Consider the following 23,524-nt stretch of genomic DNA (forward strand, 5'->3'; position numbering starts at 1 on the left):
TTCACTTGCCTTTCATCTTTACATATACCCTGTTCTAAGCAATTATCCATATCCTTTGATGCCTATAATACAAACACTGCCCAAAGAACATTACCGAATTGTGCAGTTAATAGGTTTTATGATCATGCTATATAATAGTTTTGGAAAAGAAAATACATAACATAGCTGCATTTTTTTAGTGTTATACAATATCTGAATCTCCGCAGTTTTACAGACTCATACACAGATCACCAAAATAGACTATTATGATATAATTTTAGTTGAACCCACCCAGATATTGAAGCTATAAAAATGGACATTAAAATTTCTGAAACCAAACTATATTGGATGACAGTCAGCTGAACCCAAGTATTTGGGCAGAAAAGGCCAATCATCTGGTGTTTATGGGGCCTCCCAACTCTCCTTGCGAAATTATTTTGGAGAAGAGCAGAATCAGGAAATCTTTTTGTTTTTAAGGGGGACGGGCGACTATGAGAGAAGCAGGCTTTCACCCATCTACTCATCGAAATCACTTTAAAGGGAACCTGTCACATGGAAAAATGCTATTAACCTGCAGATATGGGATTAAATCATAAAGTTACTTGCATTCTGAACCTGCCTGTCACCTGCACATTAAAACTTGTTACCAGGAGACAAACAACTTTATTCCCCCAGAAATGTTTGAGTTTCAGTCATTGGGGCGGTGCCAGCATTGGTTCAGTCATCGCTCTGTGTACGAAGAGCGGCGGCTGTAACCGGGCCCCCTCCACTAACTGACAGCCACTATTCTTTAGAGAAAGCTGTCAGTCAGTGCGGGGGGCATTGTTACAGCAACTGTTCTCCATCCACATAGTGGTGACTGAACCTGCGCCGGTGCCGCCTCAGTGACTGAACAGACCACTGTAGTGGATTAAAGTACGTTTCCTCCCAGCAGCAGGGTTTAATGTGCAAGGACGGGGCAAGTTCAGAATGATTAACCTCAAATATGCAGGTTAGTTGCATTTTTTCCACATGACAGGTTCTCTTTAACTCTTAGGCGGGCTTTGCACGTTGCGACATCGCAAGCCGATGCTGTGATGTCGCATGTTATAGTCCCCGCCCCCGTCGCAGGTACGATATCTTGTGATAGCTGGCGTAGCGAAAATTATCGCTACGCCAGCTTCACATGCACTCACCTGCCCTGCGACCGTCGCTCTGGCCAGCGACCCGCCTCCTTCCTAAGGGGGCGGGTCGTGCGGCGTCATAGCGACGTCACACGGCAGGCGGCCAATAGCGGCGGAGGGGCGGTGATGAGCAGGATGTAAACATCCCGCCCACCTCCTTCCTTCCGTATAGCCGCCAGCGACAGGTAAGGAGATGTTCCTCGCTCCTGCGGCTTTACACTCAGCAGTGTGTACTGCCGCAGGAATGAGGTATAGCATCGTACCTGTCGCGGCAGCGTAATTATGAAAAAGTCGGAGCCTGCACCGATGATACGATAACGACGCTTTTGCGCTCGTTAATCGTATCATCTAGGATTTACACACAACAATGTCGAAAGTGACGCCGGATGTGCGTCACTTTCGATTTGACCCCACCGACATCGCACGTGCGATGTTGCAACATGCAGAGCCGCCCTTAGCCAAGATGAGTGTTCATGAGATACGTATGAACATGAGATATGTATGAAAAAGTCAACAGTAGAGATGAGTGGATCAGGCATAATTCAAATTTTCCTGTTCAAGCAGATTTTCCCTGTAAAGTTGATTCCCAGAGAAGTTATTTTACACAAATTGAATGTCCCTTATTATGATCTGGGGTCCCTCCACACCCTAGCACATAATATGCAAATTGTCTCTTTAGGGAGGAAGTAGACAAATTCTAATGCCACCTATTAGAAGTAGCAATCCTAAAAGTCAAAATTGACCCTTTACGAGCCTTGTCAAAGTACTTATGAGTTATGCCAGATTAGAACTGCAATTTGCAGACATGGTGTTTCAGGGTGATTGCCCCTCATCAGTGCAAAGTGTGACATCTGATCTGGCTTTATGAGAAGCTAAGACAGGATTTAAGGGGAAAGCTTCTCTCCTTGCGGAGAACATATTAAATATAAGATGTAAAAAATGAAAATAATGTTTATATTAACCTTACTGCTCACCTCTCTGCCTCCTTATGAGGCTTAGGATAGGATAATTCTGCACAAGCAGGCTTGTGGTTACGATGTCATGACATGTGCTGTGACCTTGCGTGGCCATGCACGCAACCATCTCCTTCTCAACAGAGTTGGAAGCACTGGTTTAGCTTGAGAAAACTGGGAAACAGTATTTGCGGAGACAATTAGAGATCCATACAGATGGTGGAGAGGAGCAGAGGGCCTCAAGAGGTGAGCGGTAAGGTAAGTATAAGTATCTTCTTTAAAACGTTTTGTTGTCTCTTTACAGTTTAACCAATGACCACCATTTTGCTGAATCCGCGCTGAAGCGAATTAAAGGAAACCTGTCACCAGGTTCTTCCCCTATAAACTGTGTCCACGACCAGTGAGCCTTTATATATTGCATTCTAGAATACTGTGTGTAAGTGCCCAGGCCACTCTGTAGAATGTAAAAAACACCTTTATTATTCTCACCTAGGGGGATATCTGGTCCAATGGGTGATGCTGCTCTCAGTTCGGCGCCTCCCCCATCTTGGATGATGCTGCCCTCTTGCCCAGCCCCATGTGCATGACACATCCTGCGTTATTCACAGAGAGACCTCCATTGCACTCTTGCACAAAAACCACTTTGATCTGCCTAGCTGAGAGCAAAGTACTGTAGTGTGTATGCACGGGCGGTCTTTGACTTTTTCTTGTGCCTGCGCATTACAGTACTTTGATCTGCCCTCAGCCAGGCAGATCAAAGTGCGCATGCGCAGAAGCACACTGGAGGCCTCTCTGTGAAGGACACGTCATACACACAGGGCTGGGCAAGAGGACGGCGAACCAACCAGATGGAGAAGGTGCCGAACTAAGAGCAGCAACACCCATTAGGTAAGTATTATAAAAGTGTTTTTTTACATTCTACACAGCGGCCTGGGAACTTATATACAGTTTTCTAGAATGCTGTATGTAAGGGCTCACTGGTGCTGGTCGCAGCTCATAGGGGAAAAACCTGGTGACAGGTTCCCTTTAAAAAAAATCTGCATTTTGGTGAATTTGAATAAATTTTATTCCATATATTCACTCATCTCTAGTTGGAAGAGATATACACTGCAGGTCAAAGGTTTGTGGTCACCCAGACAATTTTGTCTTTTCCATGAAAAATCATATTTTTATTTATCAAATAAGTTGCATAATGAAAAGAAAATATAGTCCAGATATTGACTAGGTTATAAATAATAATATGTACATGAAATAATAATTTTCTCCTTTAGACTTTGCTTTCGGCACAGAATGTTCCATTTGCAGCAATTCCAGCTTTGCAGACCTTTTGGCATTCTAGCTGTTAATTTGCGGAGGTAATCTGGAGATATTTCACCCCATGCTCCCCCCTCCCACAAGTTGGATTGGCTTGATGGGCACTTTTTGCGTACCATACGGTCAAGCTGCTCCCACAACAGCTCAATAGGGTTGAAATCTGGTGACTGGGCTGGCCACTCCATTATAGATAGAATACCAGCTGCTTGCTTGTTCCCTAAATAGTTCATACATAATTTGGAGGTGTGCTTTGGGTCATTGTCCTGTTGTAGGATGAAATTGGCTCCAATCAAGCGCTGTCCACAAGGTATGGCATGGCGTTGCAAAATGGATTGATAGCCTTCCTTATACAAAATCCCTTTTACCTTGTACAAATCTCCCACTTTACCAGCACCAAAGCAACCCCAGACCACCACATTACCTCCCCCATGATTGACAGATGGCGTTGGGCACTCTTCCAGCATCTTTTCAGTAGTTCTACGTCTCACAAATGTTCTTCTGTGTGATCGAAACAACTCAAACTTCGATTTGTCTTTCCATAACACTTTTTTCCAGTTTTCCTCTGTCCAATGTCTGTGTTCTTTTGTTCATATTAATCTTTTCCTTTTATTAGCCAGTCTCAGATATGGCTTTTTCTTTGCCACTCTGTCCTGAAGGCCAGCATCGCGGAGTCGCCTCTTCAATGTAGATGTTGACACTAGCGATTTGCGGGTACTATTTAATGAAGCTGCCAGTTGGGGACCTGCGAGGCATCGATTTCTCAAACTAGAGACTCTAATGTACTTGTCTTGTTGCTCAGTTGTGCAGCGGGGCTTCCCACTTCTCTTCTTCTCTAATTAGAGCCTGTTTATGCTCTCCTCTGAAGGGAGTAGTATACAGCGTTGTAGGAAATCTTCAGTTTCTTGGCAATTTTTCGCATGGAATATCCTTCTTTTCTAAGTAAAAGAATAGACTGTCGAGTTTCACATGAAAGTTCTCTTTTTCTTGCCATTTTGAGAGTTTAAAGAAGTTGTCCAGTTACCAAAACTGATTTTTTTTTTTCTGATAAATCTTGCTAATATGTGCCCCTCAACACATCTATTATGTTTTTTCAGCAAAATTACCTTTTATTGTGCACTAGCAGCACACGGTCATTGCTGGCTCCAGCTCTGATGGGGTTAATCTCTCCTCTGACTTCCTGTGTTCAGTTCCTACAACTCCCAGAATTCTTTGTGGCTCTAGGGCGGTGTCTGGCTTATCTAACACACCCATTGTGTCTAATACACCCACTCTGCTCCCACCCAAACCCTCCTCCCTGCCTCTTCCCAGTGGATGCACTGAGATCAATCATACAGAGACAGCAGCAGCTCTACACAGCCAGGGGAAGAAAGTGTGTGTGCGCGTATATACAGTGTATGTGTATGTGTGCGCGTATATACAGTGTGTGTGCGTATATACAGTGTGTGTGCGTATATACAGTGTGTGTGTATATATACAGTGTGTGTGCGTATATACAGTGTGTGTGTATATACAGTTTGTGTGTATATACAGTGTGTGTGCGCGTATATACAGTGTGTGTGTGTATATACAGTGTGTGTGTGAGTGTGTATGTGTGTGTGTATGTCATACTCACCTGTCTGCAGGGTCCGGGTGCCATGCCTGCTTCCAGCCCTTGTCTCGGTAGCGCCGCTTCGGCTGTGTGCAGTCTCCCCGGGGCACGTACGAAGCTTGCAGGACCTGGCGGTGGATCACCTGATGCAGTCACCTGACGCATCAGCTGATCGATTCTCGTGGTGTCGCCGGCTTTTTCGCGCCCGGCCGGCTATCAGCTGATCCTGCCGTTAGGGGACTTCATCAGCTGATTACCGGCAGCTCCTGCAGTGATGGGCCAGGATCAGACTCCGCTGCAGGAGCTGCCGGTAATCAGCACAGACGTGAGTATTTATTTATTTATTTATTTATTTTGCACTGATGCTTCAGCTGATTGTATAATCGGCTTTTATACAATCAGCTGATGTGTCATGTGATTCACGTAGTTTAACCTGACATATCATCTGATCGCTTTGCCTTCCAGCAAAACCGATCAGATGATATTGGATCCTGATTGGACGGCGCGGGACCCTGACCCAGGATTACTGCGGAGGGGGGTTTATTTCAATAAAGATGGAGTCACTAATTGTGTTGTGTTTTATTTCTAATAAAAATATTTTTCTGTGTGTTGTGTTTTTTTTTTTATCATTACTAGAAATTCATGGTGGCCATGTCTAATATTGGCGTGACACCATGAATTTCGGGCTTAGGGCTAGCTGATAATATACAGCTAGCCCTAACTCCATTATTACCCAGCGAGCCACCCGGCATCAGGGCAGCTGGAAGAGTTGGATACAGCGCCAGAAGATGGCGCTTCTATGAAAGCGCCATTTTCTCGGGTGGCTGCGGACTGCAATTCGCAGTGGGGGTGCCCAGAAAGCTTGGGCACCCTTCACTGTGGATTCCAATCCCCAGCTGCCTAGTTGTACCCGGCTGGACACTAAAATTAGGCGAAGCTTACGTCATTTTTTTTTTTTAAATTATTTCATGACATTCATGAAATAATTAAAAAAAAAAAAAGGGCTTCTCTATATTTTTGGTTCCCAGCCGGGTACAAATAGGCAGCTGGGGTTTGGGGGCAGCCCGTACCTGCCTGCTGTACCCGGCTAGCATACAAAAATATGGCGAAGCCCATGTCATTTTTTTTTTCTTTTTGGGTAAAAAACTGCATACAGTCCTGGATGGAGGATGCTGAGCCTTGTAGTTCTGCAGCTGCTGTCTGCTCTCCTGCATACACTAGTGAATGGAGGATGCTGAGCCTTGTAGTTCTGCAGCTGCTGTCTGCTCTCCTGCATACAATGAACATTTTGAATAAGGAAATGACATCAGACCTTTTTTTTTTTTTTCATCAACAATCTTTAATGGCATTGTGCACTGATTAAAAACGCAGTGAGCAAAAACGCAGCAAAAAAGGCACCAAATCGCGGCAAAAACGTGACATGCAGCACCGCAGGTGACAGAGCAGAGCAAGTTGGTGACATGTTCTGCTCTGACACATAGTGTGCTGCATGTCACTGTATCCACTCTGGGACTTGTTGTGCAGGTGACCGGATGATACATGTCACTAACTTGCTCCACTCTGTGACTTCTGCTGCATTGTTCCAACTGTATACACTCTCACCTGAACAAGTCTCAGAGTGGGGCAGTTAGTGACATGTATCATCCGGTCACCTGCACAACAAGTCCCAGAGTGGTGAAAGATAGTGACATGCAGCACACTATGTGTCAGAGCAGAGCATGCCACTGTCTCCACTCTGGGACTTGTTGTGCAGGTGACCGGATGATACATGTCACTAACTGCCCCACTCTGTGATTTCTGCTGCATAGTACCAACTGTATACACTCTCACCTGCACAACAAGTCCCATAGTGGAGACAGTTAGGCTACTTTCACACATCCGGTTTGAGCACTGTGGCTCAATCCGGCTGTGAAAACTATGCAACGGATGCGGCAAAAACACCGCATCCTTTGCATAAGTTTTTACATGCGGCCCGTCCGTTTTTTTCCGGTTGCGGCATGCTACTGAGCATGCGCAGTGGAAAAAAACGCATGCGGCGAGCGGATGCGGGTTTTTTCCGCATCGCGCCGCATCCGGCCTCCATAGGTATGCATTGAAAAATGCGCCGCAGCGGCCGGAATGCGGCGCGATGCGGTGTTTTTTGCCGGAGCAAAAAACGTTGCAGGGAACGTTCGATCCGGCCGCGGCATCGGCTAAATCTGACGCATGCGGCCAAAACCGGACCGAACGCAAGCGCCTGCGGCACAATACGGCACTAATGTAAGTCTATGCAAAAAAAACGCAACCGGCGTTACAAAAGCCGGTTGCGGTTTTTCTGCAGAACGCCGTATTGTGCCGCAGAGCAAAAATCCGGATGTGTGAAAGTAGCCTAAGTGACATGTAGCATCCGGTCACCTGCACAACAAGTGCCAGAGTGGAGAAAGATAGTGACATGCAGCACACTATGTGTCAGAGCAGAGCATGTCACTGTCTCCACTCCGCTGACCTCACAGCCCGTACACGCTGCGATGGATGCAGGGGGACACAGAACAAGTAATCGGCCGACACTGGAGTCATCTGATTACTTGGGATGAATTGAGCAGTAAAATGCTCTGGTGCTTGATGGGCGAAGCCCATGCCGATTTTTTTTTAAAAAAATTCATTAAAAATAAAAAAACAAAAAAATCACATTTTTTGTGGGCTCCCGCTGCATTTTCTATTGCTAAGGGTAACCAAAGCAGCTACTAGCTGCTAGCCCCCGCTGCTTGGTGTTACTTTCACTGGCAATAGAAATGCAGGGAAGCATTTTTTTTTTTATAAAGGTTTTTCCCTGAAAACGTTTTTAAGAAAATGACGTGGGCTTCGCCATATTTTTGTATGCTAGCCAGGTGCAGCAGGCAGCTACGGGCTGCCCCCAACCCCCAGCTGCCTAGTTGTACCCGGCTGGGAACCAAAAATATAGAGAAGCCCTTTTTTTTCATGAATTTCATGAAATAATTAAAAAAAAAAAAATGATGTGGGCTTCACCAAATTTTTGAATCCAGCCAGGTACAACTAGGCAGCTGGGGATTGGAATCCACAATGCAGGGTGCCCAAACTTTCTGGGCCCCCCACTGCGAATTGCAGTCCACAGCTGCCCCAGAAAATGGCGCTTTCATAGAAGCGCCATCTTCAGGCGCTGTATCCAACTCTTCCAGTGGCCCCTGGTGGCAGGTGGCACGCTGGGTAATAAGGGGTTAATACCAGCTATGTTTTACCAGCTGGTATAAAGCCCGAGATTCTTAATGTCAGGCCAAGTTTAACCCGGCCATTAAGAATCTCCAACAAAGGGTTTAAAAAAAAAAAAAAGACATCACACAGAGAAAAATACTTTATTAGAAATAAATACACAGACACAGTAGGGACTCCATGTTTATTACTCCCTCTCACCCCTCCACGATGGAGAGATTTCTGTACTGACCATGCCAGGAGAGAGCGAGGAAAAGAGAGCGAGCAGGGGGGGGAGAAGAGAGCGAGCGGGGGGGGAGAAGAGAGCGAGCGGGGGAGAAGAGAGGGGGGGAGAGAAGAGAGAGGGGGGGGAGAGAAGAGAGAGAGGGGGGGAGAAGAGAGAGAGGGGGGGAGAAGAGAGAGAGGGGGGAGAAGAGAGAGAGGGGGGAGAAGAGAGAGGGGGGGAGAAGAGAGAGAGGGGGGAGAAGAGAGAGAGGGGGGAGAAGAGAGAGAGGGGGGGAGAAGATAGAGAGGGGGGGGAAGAGAGAGAGGGGGGGAGAAGAGAGCGAGGGGGGGAGAAGAGAGCGAGGGAGGGGAGAGAGAGAGAGGGGGGGGGAGAAGAGAGAGAGGGGGGGAGAAGAGAGAGAGGGGGGAGAAGAGAGAGAGGGGGGAGAAGAGAGAGAGGGGGGGAGAAGAGAGAGAGGGGGGGAGAAGAGAGAGAGAGGGGGGGAGAGAGAGGAGGGGGGGAGAGAGAGGGAGGGGGGGAGAGAGGGAGGGGGGGAGAGAGAGGGAGGGGGGGAGAAGAGAGAGAGGGGGGGAGAAGAGAGAGGGGGGGAGAAGAGAGAGGGGGGAGAAGAGAGAGAGGGGGGGAGAAGAGAGAGAGGGGGGGAGAAGAGAGAGAGGGGGGAGAAGAGAGGGAGGGGGGGAGAAGAGAGGGAGGGGGGGGAGAGAGAGGGAGGGGGGGAGAGAGAGGGAGGGGGGGAGAGAGGGAGGGGGGGGGTGAAGAGAGAGAGGGGGGGAGAGAGAGGGAGGGGGGAGAGAGGGAGGGGGGGAGAGAGGGAGGGGGGGAGAAGAGAGAGAGGGGGGAGAAGAGAGTGGGGAAAGAAGAGGGGGGGCAGAGGTGCTCTGTCACCAACTGTCTCCACTCTGTGACTTGTGGTGCAGGTGACAGAGTGCAGACAGTTGGTCCCATGCAGCAGGACAGATGGCAGAGCACAGCGGTGACATGCCTGTCAGTGTCTTGCTGCTGGAGGAGCAGATGATCACACTGCCCGACACCGGCCGCTCTCCTGACATCGCAGCAGAGCGGGCGGGTGGACAGTGTGATCACATACTTACGTGCAGGGGGGGATTCAGTTGAAGACACCCCCCCTGCACTGCACACTGGCGCCCCGTGCCTCACCATCTGAAGGACGCCGGCTCCACACTGATGTCCTCCGGATCCTCCCCTCGATGCTGAGCTGTGACGTGCGGTAGTCACCGCCCACAGCCCTGTCACTCAATCTGAGTGGCGCCGGCATCCTGTGACGTACCCGTCTTGTTTGAGAGCCCGGAAATGCCGGGACGTCAGAGGATACTGGCGGCCACAGCTCCAGGGGGTCATGTGACAGGCACTGAGCGTGCAGCATAGCGCCGCTCAGTGCCAGAAATGGAAATACAAGCCAATGGAGAAAATACCTAGAATTGTAAGTAGAACTTCGACAGAAAATAAAAAAAATAATAATGGAACCAACAAATGTGATGTTCCAGATTCTCAACTAGCTCAAAGGAAGGTCAGTTTTATAGCTTCTCTAATCAGCAAAACTGTTTTCAGCAGTGCTAACATACTTGCACAAGGGTTTTCTAAGCATCCATTAGCCTTCTAACACAGTTTTCAAACACAATGTACCATTAGAACACTGGAGTGGTGGTTGTTGGAAATGGGCCTCTTTACAAGTATGTATATATTGCATTAAAAATCATTTACCACATTAACAATGTATAGAATGTATTTTTGTTTAATTAATGTTAGCTTCATTGAAAAAAATGTGGTTTCTTTTAAAAATAAGGAAATATCTAAGTGTCCCTAAACCTTTGAACTGTAGTGTACAAAGATTCACACTATCTCAGTTTAAACATTGATACTGTGCCTATAGGAACCAGCACTGCCAGAATGAGATATAAATTCACTTTATATATCATACGCTATAGAAACATTTAATTCAAAATGTATTTTGTCTCATCTATGGCTGTGTAGAGTAGCGGATGCAGTTTTGTACTTTTTACATTAGGGTCTTAAATCAGAAAACACAGTGAATAAGGATATAAATCTCTCTAAGAGAGAAGATGCAGCAAATGTAATTGTGGGAGGATACAGAGGACGTGAACAGAAGTGGTAAGATAGATACTTTCATAATAAAACACGTGAAAGTGTAATTTACCGGGGCCTCCTGGAATAGCTCTTTAGGCAAGACCATATACAATAAGCTAGTAACAGTCAGAGATGTGACAATAACAACACAATGTCCTGTGAATTCTAGCCATTCAAGAGGTGTACTTTACCTAAGATATTTTATTGACTCGTAACCCCAAGAGACTGGACAGAGGAGCAGCAATTACATGACTTATCCAGTGTTAATAAATCACCTCTACCAATAAGAACTTAAAAGAACTGATACTTAACAAAATGTGTTTTTTTTTCCTTCTTCCCTATTTTGCTGCTTTAAGAGTTATGTGCCCGAGGGACGGGGAAATGAAATTGGAAAAAATAAATAACAAATCAAAAATTAGAATTGATTGGATAAATAATTTCCCTTAGTCTGTTTCTTAATAAGTGATTGATCCACGAATCAATATTCATTATTTCCTAGGCTCTACCAAACTGTTTATTGAACAAATGAACGGCTGAAACTATAGTGACATGAAATAAAAAAGTGGACCAATTTCTTTAATAACTTGGGCTGAACAGATCATCCGATTTTACCTGGTTGTTCCACACCAATGAACTTGTCATTGAATCCATTTGTGTGATAGAGAAGCTGGGGATCTTGGTAATAGAATGTAATATGCCATAAATGATTTTCCATAGGACTGCATGTTGTATTTGTTTAACGTTGCATGCGTACGCCTCATTTGTTACTCTTCATTTTGTATGCATGTCTGCATGTACATGCTCGGAATTATTATACAACACTTAAGATTATGATTTCATAATGTGAAAACCCCTGAAGTCCATTTTGCATTCATTATTGCTTGTATTAGTGTAGCGTTTTATATTACTAGGTTGTTTAAGTTGTTGCATATTCTATTACAAAATGAACAAAGCCTCAGCTGGAATCACAATTCCTAACAAGAGATCAACTAAACAAAGGAGTATATTAATAATAACAGACATCTGAACTGGTTCATCTTGACATGAAATTCCAAAAATGCTTAACAAAAATTGTCTATTTCTAAAAATGGTGTTCATCATGGGGGGAGAAAGTAGACAGACAGACTTTCCATACCTAAAGAGTTTATCCTTTTGGATTATTCTTGTTTTGTTCAAATATTATTGGCTCATCTGAGGGTGTTCTGTTGCTGAGATCCCCAGCAATCTCCTGAAACCTTTAAAGAGGACCAACCACCAGGATTTTCATATATAAACTAAAGCCAGTGCTATACTGGCGCTATCATGTTGATTCTATACATACCTTTAGTGTGTAGATCGGATGTATACTTTCTGAAATATAGATAAGTAAAGTTTGCGAAATGCACTGTTATTTGATAAGAGGTGCAATGGAATATCTAATAGGTGGGTCGGGTTTTGCTAGTTATTCCCACCCCTGTCTGCCTTCCTGTCCTTCCTCCCTCTATCCTTCCTCCCTTCTTCCTCCCCTGTAATAACAGAGACAGGGGGAGGAAGAACAGGCAGCAGACAGGGGTGAGAACAGCTAGCAAAACCTGAGCCACCTTTTAGCTATTCTGTTGCACGTCTCATCAAATAACAGTGCATTTCACAAACTTTACTTGCCTATATTTCAGAAAGTATACATCCGATCTCACAACTAAAGGTATTTATAGAATCAGCATGAAAGCGCTAGTATAGCACTGGCTTTAGTTTATATATGAAAATCCTGGTGGTCGGTCCTCTTTAAGGCAAACAAGGCAATAAGTGTCTATGCAAAACCTTTTACTATTAAGTTCATTCATTCTTGCCTAGACTACTACAACTTTCTACTAATCGGTCTCCCTCTCACTAAAATCTGCCCCCTCCAGTCTATCATGAATATGGCAACCAAGATCATATTTCTGTCCAGCCATTGCACTGATGCTGCCCCGACATGCCAGTCTTTACATTGGTTGCCCATTCACCTACAGAATCCAATATAAACTTATTACTCTTGGACACAAACTCTACACAGTTCTCCACCATCATACTTATCCTCCCTTATCTCTAACACCCTATCTGTCCTCTCTGTTCTGCTAATGGCCTAAGACTAACATTCATTATATATGAAAATCCTGGTGTTGGTCGTCTTTAAGCATTACATACTGTAGTTCCTATTGAACTTTTTGGGTTGCACATCTAATGTACAGGCTGGATATGTACTTAAGAAACACTAAGGCCAATATTCATCATTGCCTTTGCACTTGCTTTTGTCTAATTTTGTTTGTTTTGTGCCTTTTTTGGTTTGTACCCAATTCATTGTTCAATCTTTTTCCAATTTGTGGGCAGAATTTACCAATTCCAGATGATTTTGCCTGATGTATTAATTGTGACTTTTTAAAAAGTCTCAAAATTGGGTACTGCTCCACTCGTGTCCACCTGATATATTTTGAAGCACTACAGTATTTTGGTTCAATGTTTATGCCATTATGTGCAACGTTTGGGGCCAAGAATTCACAAAAACAGTTCAAGACAGAAAAAAAAAGATGAATTTTGACTTTTCGTCAGTCATGAATTGTGTGCATTATTTTGAAGAATTTTGCACCAAAAATGGCAACAAATACACAAGACAAAAAAATAAAGTGACAAAAAAAATAGAAATGATAAATCAAGACTAGGGATGAGTGAGTATACTCGTTACTACTCGATACTCGCCAAGTAGTACGGTATTCAGGCTACTCGTTACTCCGCGAGTATCCTTGTAATTACTCGTTAGAAGTAGCGAGTCCAATGTAAATCAATGGGAAATGTGAGTAATTGTCTGCTGGACCCTACAAAGCCGTTTGGGGGCTGAGTAAAAGGCTGAAATTGATGCATGATTGTTTAAAACAATCATACATCTATTTCAGCCTTTTACTCAGCCCCCAGACTGCTTTGTAGGGTCCAGCAGACAAATAATCAGCTGATGCACATTCCCCTCCCAGGTCATTCGCTCCCTTGTGCTGCGCTCCCTGCTGCTTCGCTCCCAGTTGCTGTGCTCCCACTGCCCGATGCTTCGCTCCCTGGTGCTGCTCTCCACACTGCCCGGTGCTTCGCTCCCCGGTGTTGCGCTCCCCGCCGGGTCTTAACTTAGAATCGGGCAGGGAGGCGGCGGGAGAGCGAAGCACCAGTCGGTCTCCCCCTCTAACCCCCTCTCTCATACTCACTGATCACCTGTCAGGCTATGTGTGCACGTAGCATTCTGTCCCTGCAGAAATTTCTGCAGCGATTTGAACAGCACACGTGTGCTTCAAATCGCTGTAGAAAGAGTCCGTAATGAAAAAAAAAGCCAATTCCATGCGCTCTGAGTGAAGCCCCTCCCATAGACAGAGTGGGGGATGCATGCAGAGCGCACGGAATAAGTGACACGTCACTTCTTAGAACGCGCGCTTCGGGCAGCAGCCTAAGCGCTGTGCTCTAATACGCCATGTGTGCATGTCTCCTGCATAATCTTCATAGATTATGCTGGGGACGCAGGATGCATGCAGTTACGCTGCGGTGCAGATCGCAGCGTAACTGCATGCAAATACGCAACGTGCGCTCAGAGCCTCACACTGCTCTGGCGACTTCTCCTTTTTTGAAAATCCCGGCAGCTCATTATTCCATCTCGTATTCCCTGCTTCCCCCTCCCACCGATGCCTATGATTGGTTGCAGGCGGACGTGCCCCCACGCTAAGTGACAGCTGTCTCACTGCAACCAATCACAGCCACCGGTGGGTGGGTCTATATCGTACAGTACAATAACTAAATAATTAAAAAAAACGACGTAGCGTTCCCCCCAATTCTGATAGTCAGCCAAGATAAAACAGACAGCTGGGGGTTGGTATTCTCCCCCTGGGTGAGGACACATAGTTATTGCCCCCCCAAGGGTAAGAATAGCAACCGGCAGCCATTCCAGATCATTCCAGATTTGGTGCATCCATTAGATGTGCCATATCTGGCGTTTATCCCGGATCATCCCAATTGCCCTGATGCGGTGTCAATTGGGGTAATAAGGGGTTAATGACAGGGGATAATTGACACCTGTCATTAAGCCCTGGATTGTTAATATTTAGGTTTCGATGAGACCTCCATATTACCTATCCTGTAATTAAATAGTTAATAAAACATACACACAGACATAAAAATCCTTTATTTAAAATAAACACACAGACACCCTCTTTAACCCATGTATTAACCCCAAACATACCCAGCTCCGACGTAAATCCACAACCGAGGTCCAATCCCGTCTCTGCTGTGTCCAGTCCTCGTACTGAGCGGTGACATGAAGCTGCCGCTCAGAATGAAAACCAGCACAGAATGACAGCTCTCAAGCCCACTGTTATTGGAGCGATGATGTCAGAGCTGTCATTCTCCGGCTCGCTGTCTCCCTGCCAGCACTAAACTGTGTCAGGCAACGATGACATCATCGCTACGATAATAGAGGGCTTCAGAGCTGTCATTCTGTGCTTGTTCTCGCTCTGTGCGGCAGCTTCATGTCACTGCGGCTGTGATTGGTTGCAGTGAGACAGCTGTCACTTAGCATGGGGAATCGTCTGCCTGCAACCAATCATAGGCATCGGTGGGTGGGGGAAGTGGGGAATATGAGATGGAATAATGAGTGGCCGGCATTTTCAAAACCAAGAGAAGCCGCCGGAGCAGTGTGACAGCTGTGCAGCGCCGCGTCGGTAATCGGTGAGTATGAGAGAGGGGGTGGGAGGGAGAGACAGACTGACAGAGAGAGAGACAGACCAACAGAGAGAGAGAGAAACCAAAAGAGAAAGAGACTGACTGACAGACAGAGAGAGAGAGAGATGGACTTCACTGACGGCTTTCCCGTCCGATGCCTCCCTCCTCACTGCCTTGCTCTCCCACCTGGTGCTTCCCTCCCCGCTGCCCGGTGCTTCGCTCCCCCGCCACCTTCCCACCAAATCCTAAGTTAGGACCTGGTGGGGAATGCAGCACCAGGGAGTGGGGAGCGAAGCTCCAGGTGGGGGAGAGTGCATCAGCTGCTGATTGTTTAAAAAATTCGGCAGCTTTTTCCCGCCTGGCTTTTAAACAATCATGCATCCATTTCAGCCTTCTACTCAGCCCCCAGACCGCTTTGTAGGGTCCAGCAGACAGTTACTCACATTTTCCATTGACTTGCATTGGACTCGCTACTCGTAACGAGTACCCGAGTATTAGGACCTACTCGTTACGAGTATGGCGAGTCCGAGTATTTCACTACTCGCTCATCTCTAATCAAGACATGTCATCTATCATCACTGGCTAAGACACGAAGGTCTCTAAAAAAATGACTGTTATAGGGGATTTTTCCACAAAGTACACTTTAATCAATGGATCGTAGAATAATAATAACTTTCACAATTAAAAGTGTTGAAAAAGTATTCCAATGTGGAGATAATGTTCTAAACCTGTTCCTGATATGTTCTGTGTAATGGCTGTGTCTGACCATACAGGGGCATGGTCTGATCATACCACAGCTCCTGGGTCGGGGAAGACACAAAATAGAGAATACAGATAGCACAGCATGATCATAGCTACTGCCATTTCTAAGGAAACTGGAAAAATCAGTCTGTATATTCTTTCGCTTCCTCCCCTACCAATAAGCTGTAGTTTATCCAATGATTTTGATTCGACACCTGGATCAAAATTGGATGTCTCTTCAATTTTCCAATCACCACACAATGCCCGAAAAATCACAGACATGTCAATGGCTCCATAAACTATCACAGGTTTGAGTACTATCCATGAAAACCACAGATAGCACTCGTACAAGAAAATTGGACTTCTGAATTTGCCATATTAAGAGAATCCATTGATACAGTCCTTGTATGTTTTGCTCCATGCTTAACATAATTTCACTGTGCAAACAACTCTTCCTGATCACCAAAGAGTGGTTACAATGGATTTATTAACATATAAATAAAAAAAGGCTTTGTAGGGGATTAAATGGCTCAGGGTTGTAATTAAATGACAAATAGCCTTTTCAGAAAGGAAGAAGACATGAACTTTATCACAACCTATTGGATGTGGCAATTTTAAAAGTTAATATTGACCCTTAAGTAGAATTGCCACATGACTTAGGATAAGAAGCAAAATCAGATACTCAATTTGCAGACACAAGTTTCAGGATATTTGCCCCTCATCAGTGCAAAGCAGAAGTTCTGATTCGACTGGGTGACATTTGTCTGAAAGGGTGTGTAAGTGGTCTAGAGAGTGCCAAGCGAGTGTAAGGAAACCGTGCAATGGTCTTTTGGGAAATTAAATATGCAAACAACCTCTTTAGAAAAAAAGAGGACGAAAACTCTAGTGCCACCTATTGGGTGTAGCAATTCTAAAAGTCAATATCAACTTAGGACAAGAAGCCAAACCAAACATCTCCCAAGGATCATTGCTTGGCCTATAAGTCTCTTTACATTGTATTGGCACTCTCCACAAGTAGAAATGTTCCACCTTTGACACCCCCCTCCCCAAGCAGAGGACTTTCTACCAGTTAAATCAAAACTTCTGCTTTGTACTGAGGAGGGTCAAACACCATAAACCGGCTGGTTTGGGTTCTCAACCATGTGGCAAAGCTTGTTAAATGATTGATATTGAGTTATAGGATGGCTATATCCATTAGGTGGAACTAGTTCAAGTTTTCTTTCTGTTTGAAGAGGTTATTTGCCTATTTACAATCCCAGACGTGCTTTTCATGCCCTATAAGTCTCCTTACAACAACTTGCCTCACTCTGCAATGGCCGTACTTATGTAACTAGGATTTTTGGATTGACAAATCTTACCAGTGTATACTGTCCTGTTTCAGGACTCGCAGGGTTAGAAGGAAAAGCTGTGGGGCAACTGTAGATCAACATGTTTTGGATTTTCTCTTTAAGAGTTTATTTAGGCAATGCAGAGAATGTGGATGGGAAATATATTATTATGTGATGGCTTTTTAGACATTAGGTTGTTTAACAATGACATTTGAGGCTTATCCAATCTCTGAGACCCCTGTTGATCAACATAATGAAGAGACCAAAACTTGGCTGTGTATATAATTGCGATACAAGTGAAAATGAGGATCTGCTGGACTAAAGTGATGAATCTTTATAGGGAGAAAAAAAAAGAGGACACACCTTCATTGAGTATTATATCTTTGACAAACAGAGAAAATACAAGTAGGTATAGAAAACTTATGCCATAATCAGGTATCACCTCCCTCCAGGGTGACCTGTACACCTTTATAGATTTATTATGGGACTGCTGCTGACCTTCCTGTCTTGGTGAGATCACACATTTTTAATGAGTAGGTGCAAATCGTTGTCCAAGAAAAGTGCTGAGGACTTCCAATGGTTGTGCTGCTCCCAATTCCCATTATATTGTATATGGGAGCAGGACAGCCATTAGAAGGCATCATCATCTTTTTTTGAGAACTGCTCTAAATACTAGGCATAGGCACAGTTATATGAAGAAGGTGTTGTGTCCTTATAATCAATGGAGAAATCCAACTCTCAAACCCCTACTAATAATTTGTTTACATGGAGTGATCCTTCGTGAAACACGACTTCTGGTAGGTAAAGTGTCACCAATCGGTAAACTTTTGCTTTTACCGATCAGCAGTTGTTGCATTGTCTCTTTAAAGAAATTAAATTCTGCTCACTGAGCAAACTATATTAGATCACTCGGAGAACATAGACTTTTTTAAACAGGACTATGCACTGTAAAAATGATCATTCCACCAAATGAATGACGTATTGCTTGCTCTTCTGGTGATTTGCAACCTTACACGACAAGATAATTGTGAAATGAGTGTTTGTGTCTAGTAGACTGCAACTCATTACACAGTGACCCAAAGGTCGGTATATAATTGAATAAATGAAATATTTCACAACAGATTATATGGCGAAAAAATACACACTGAGACACAATAAAGGAGGTCGTTTTTTTATTTTATTCCATTGTTTGTTTATACAAAAAAAAGTCCACTCACCATTGCAGTTGTCCACTTTCAGTTCAGAGCACGGACAAAAGGCTCCACCATAGCCCATGTAAAAGATTAAGAACGTAAGAAAGTCCAAGTAGATGAACAAGTTCTTCTTCATTGCTTAAAGAGAACCTGTCAGCAGAAATTTTGCAATAAACCTAAAAGATTCCCCTTCTGCAGCTTGTGGGCTGCATTCTGGAAAGGTTCCTGTTTCTATTGTGCCCCCTTTGAGACCAAAATAAATACTTTATAAAATCTTACCTTTTTGTATGCTAAACCTTTTTATGTACATGGGGGCGGGCTCTCTTGCGTCCGTTAGTCACCCTCCTGCCGCTTTATGCCGTCCCCCATCGCTCATTTCCGTAACTGAGGATGCCGCCCAGTGCTACTGAGGTCCCCGCGCATGCCCAGTGCCACTCTGGTGGGAGTGAGCACTGTGCAGTGTGACCGCTGGTGACGTGATTGCGCAGGCGTGAGATTATGGGCGGCGCTGTGATTGTCATCAACAAGTACCCGCCCATAATCTCGTGCCCGCGCTTTTCACTCTGCCTCCACCGTTATGCTGCTCCGCTCCTCCCATCTATTTCCTGCTCCAGGGAAAGATGGGTAAGAGGTGACGTGGGTTCATCTGGCCAGCGCTTGCGCAGAACGTTGGAGGCAGAGGGGAAAGTGCGGGCACAAGATTATGGGCGGGTACTTGCTGATGACAATCACAGCGCCGCCCATAATCTCATGCCTGCGCAACACGTCACCAGCGGTCACACTGTGCACAGTGCTCAGTCCCGCGAGAGTGGCACGCGTATGCGCGAGACCTCGGGAGCACTGGGCGGCGTCCTCAGTTATGGAAATGAGTGATGGAGGACGGCATAAAGTGGCAGGAGGGCGACTAATGGACACAAGAGAGCCCGCCACTGTGTAAATAAAAAAAGATTTGCATACAAAAAGGTAAGACTTTATAAAGTCTTTATTTTGGTCTCAAAGAGGGCACAATAGAAACAGTAACCTTTCCAGAATGCAGCCCAGGAGCTGCAGAGGGGGAATCTTTTAGATTTATTGCAAAATTTCTACTGATAGGTTCCCTTTAAAATTATTGTCTAAGGGTGGTCATACCCCAGAAATGCATAAACGCATAGGCTATGATAGTATTTTCTATGTACCGTATTTTTTAGATTATGAGACACGCTTTTTTTCTCAAAAACAAAATGGAGGGGAAATGGAGGTGCATCTTACAATCAGGATTTAGCTCACCAGAAGGGAGACGGTGGTGGATGTGATGAAGTGGGGTCACAAGAGGCAGGGCCATAGCTGAAGGACGCCGGTGGCAGCATGAGTGGGGAAATGCTGTGGGCCTGTGGCTGGGAGGATGGGGTGTTGCAGTGGTGTGGTGCAAACGCCAGCGATCTCTGGGCAGTAGACACGGTTGGCTTCAGGAAAATGGCTGCAGAGGCAGCAGCACGCAGATTGACATGTCGGAGAGCTGAGATCTCAATCTGTGCATGCTCCCCAGCAGCAATTTTGCTGAAGCCCATCATGTTGGAAGCAGCACACATAAATATTGAGATCTCAGCTCTCCAAGATGTCAGTCTGTGCATGCTCTGCCTCCGCAGCCATTTTTCTGAAGCCCATTGCATCCACTGCTGGGAGGTAACTTGTTGTGAATGTTAGTTATGTCTTGGCTGCTGGGAGGCTCCCTCTGGTGGCCAGGAAGGGTTTGGACAGAGACCAGGTGGGTTGTGCAGTGGGTGTTTCCTTTCCTAATTCTCTGCTTATGTCCTGGTCTGATTGCAGGCTGTTGCCGGATGTCAGTTGTACTTTGTATTTTCAGCCTGCTTAATCCTGCTCTACACCACATCTTCCCCAGATAAGTGCTTGCTCTTTATTTATTGTCTGGTTCTTTTGTTTATCTGGGTTTGTCATTTGTTGTGGTTGGTTTCAGTTTATTTCCTTCCAGGGATTTTTCCCCTCAGGGGATTGTTGAGGAACTCCCTGCAGTTCTGTGTGGAGTTTAGCTCCTTTGGGTCCATGTGTTTATGGCTTGTTGAATTTGTTATAATTCTTGTTTTCTGTTCATTGGTATGACAAGGGCACCTGGTATAGGACGGAGTTCAGGTCGTGCGATCTGAGGGCCTTTTGTACTATCAGGAAGTTGGTATTTTGCAGGGTTTTCTCTGGCCACCATCAGTCCCTTTCCTATTTTAGTCAGCGGGGGCCTCACCTTTTGCTAATCCTGTCATCTACCTGTGTATTGTGTTTTTCCTATATCACCGCAGTCTTTGAATGTGGGGGGCTTGCTATTCTTGTCTATTTTCTAAGGCAGAAAGTTATTCATCTTTCCTACCTTTAGGATAGCTAGTTCTCCGGCTGGGTTCGCGGTGCACAGGATGTTAGTTCACCCCTCGGCTACTTCTAGTTGTGTTGGTTAGTAAGGGGATGGCGGCCAGATTAGTTGCCAATGCTCTTGTCACCTTTTTTGCCAATGATTTGTGGTGGTCTTCCATGGTTCCGGATCATAACAGTAACTGGTGACTGCATTATATTGCCACAACATCCCCTCCTCCCAGTCCCAGGCCCGCCACCGCCATACCTTAGTTGCAACCCTCCCTCCTATGACCCTGCTGAATTGCTGCCACACTCCTACCCTGATGAGAATATATTTGGATTATAAAAAGGACTCTAGGATTATAAAACAGACCCCCTTTTTTACATTAAAAATTCATTTTTTCCTATTTACTTCTTCTAAATATGGGGTGCGTCTTATAATCTGAAAAATATGGTAAATATTTGTCTCCTTGTACAAGAATTTTAAGCAATAAAAATATTTTCTTAATCGGGTTGGACTTTTTTGCTTTATTGTTTGTTTATGACAATTAAATTTTGTTTGACACTTTTTAAGCTCGTAAGAGTGAGAATTGTTCTCCGTCAACTTTTGGGCCACCTTTTATATTTATTCGTATGGAGCAACCTGCAGTTCTCGGCAAAACCGTTTGGCCCCAACCATTCACTTGCCGAGGTCAACCAGTTCACTATGCTTATAGGGGTGGGACCTGGAGGGTGGACACCCCCAGATTAAACATTAATCCCCTTTTATATCCTAATGACATCAATACTACAGTCCCAGAAAATGCCTTTATCTTTTGTGTTCTTGGTTATTGAAATGCTAATATTTTACAGATAAGCACAATTTTTCACCACCTCATGTAAAAGCATTAAAACCTTCCATAACAGTATTTTGAAGAATTTGAAGGAGTCAGTCAAGGATGTATAACTATTTAGACAATAAATGAGTTATTGTCATTGTAAAAACATGTTTTCTCTCTGTAGTACATAGGTAAACCGTATCATCACAAGCAAACAAATTTAATCTAATCCCCTATGCATCCTAGGAACAAAAAAAAAAATCTGACATCCAGAAATAAAATGATAAAATTCCACAGTTTGTAGAGCCATTATTGTCTAAAATGTTAATGGCGTTTACTTTTTTTAAAAAAAAAAAGTTGATCGATAGCTTAGTGGAAAGTACTCATAAATTACTTAAGGCAAAATACCATTCTATTAGCACTCAAAGCTTTTCACGACATTTGTCAGTCTGCATTTTCCTGAAAGAAGAAAAAAAATTAATTTGCTGAAAGCCTGTTTTTTTTTTTTTTTTCTCTGCCTTTTTCAGAAACACTTTTATCGTGAGTCATTTAGGAAATGCAATTCTGAAGTATTCATAATGTAAGTCTCACTTTACAATGTACCTCTTTCCGACAATCTTAAAGTTGCATGTTTTATGAAATCACCACCTTTTGTCATTTTTCTATTATGACACTATTGGGAAATAAAGAGATCTATGTAAATGTAGATAGAGCAAAAAAAAAACAGAAAAAAAGAAAAAATCCCGTTAATGGCAGTTACCATGAGCAACATCTGTGCGCGATCGTGACAGCTTATACTAATTTTCTAAAGATTGTTCCATTCATTATAGGGTATTGTTGCTTGCAATGGTTAAGCCCTATTTCCATGTATTTAAGACATGAAACTGAGTGGGTAAATGTAAGTCTAATCAATACCACTTTTCATTCTGCTCCTAATGTGCCGCCTTTCCTTTTCTTTACCTCCTGCATGAAATCCTAAAAGATCTTGACTTTAGAGTCATAAAATGTAATTCTTCTGCAGAAACACAGACAATAATGCTCCCCCGTATTCAGGCGTATTGCATATTCTAATGGCATTTGGCTAAATTGAGTATGGATTTAACATCAAAGGCTTCATGAATTTTTCAAATGAGATATTAAAGTCAATATTTCAAGTGAAAGATATTTCAATTTAGTTGCATACACAACAATAAAAGACTTCTAGAAAAGGGAACGGCTACTACAAGTTTCTCCGGCGTTAGCTCACTTGTGAAATTATTAGGTTCTAATAAAATCAGACATGATGCAATAATGACAGGGAATAACATACCCTGCCCGATAAGGGACGGGCGCGCTATGGATTGCCGATATGTTTGCCAATAGTCTTTACTTGGTTCCAGTTCGCTGTTACAGTATCTGCATAAAGATTTGCACACCATTATCATTAATCTGATTATTTCAAACAGTAAAAGAGAGAATACATTGTAAATCAATAGAAAGAAGTATTGTTCATTTTTAATAGTGTCATAAATATTTCCTATAAAAATAGGGCAAATGACAGTGATTTCAATGTGGTTTGTTTATGTGGAAAAAGAAATATGTTGTTACTTATGACAGTCATTATTGTATCATTTGCTGGCAGAGATTATCTCGACGAAGGGACACAAACACCAGAATTATACATTAAATTCATAAGATTGAATACTATTTGTCTAAAATATTGTTATATTTATTTTTTTTCATAAGACATGTCTGAAAAATAGGTTCATATGTCACAAACCCGGGCCGGGGAGTCACTCAGACTACTCCGCTCTGTCGCGACCCTGTCAATCTGTCACGAAACCGCACCTCGCAGCCCCAGCCTGACGTCTCTAATATGTCGGAACCATGT

The sequence above is a fragment of the Anomaloglossus baeobatrachus genome, chromosome 8 (assembly GCF_048569485.1).
Source record: "Anomaloglossus baeobatrachus isolate aAnoBae1 chromosome 8, aAnoBae1.hap1, whole genome shotgun sequence".
NCBI classification, from domain to species: domain Eukaryota; kingdom Metazoa; phylum Chordata; class Amphibia; order Anura; family Aromobatidae; genus Anomaloglossus; species Anomaloglossus baeobatrachus.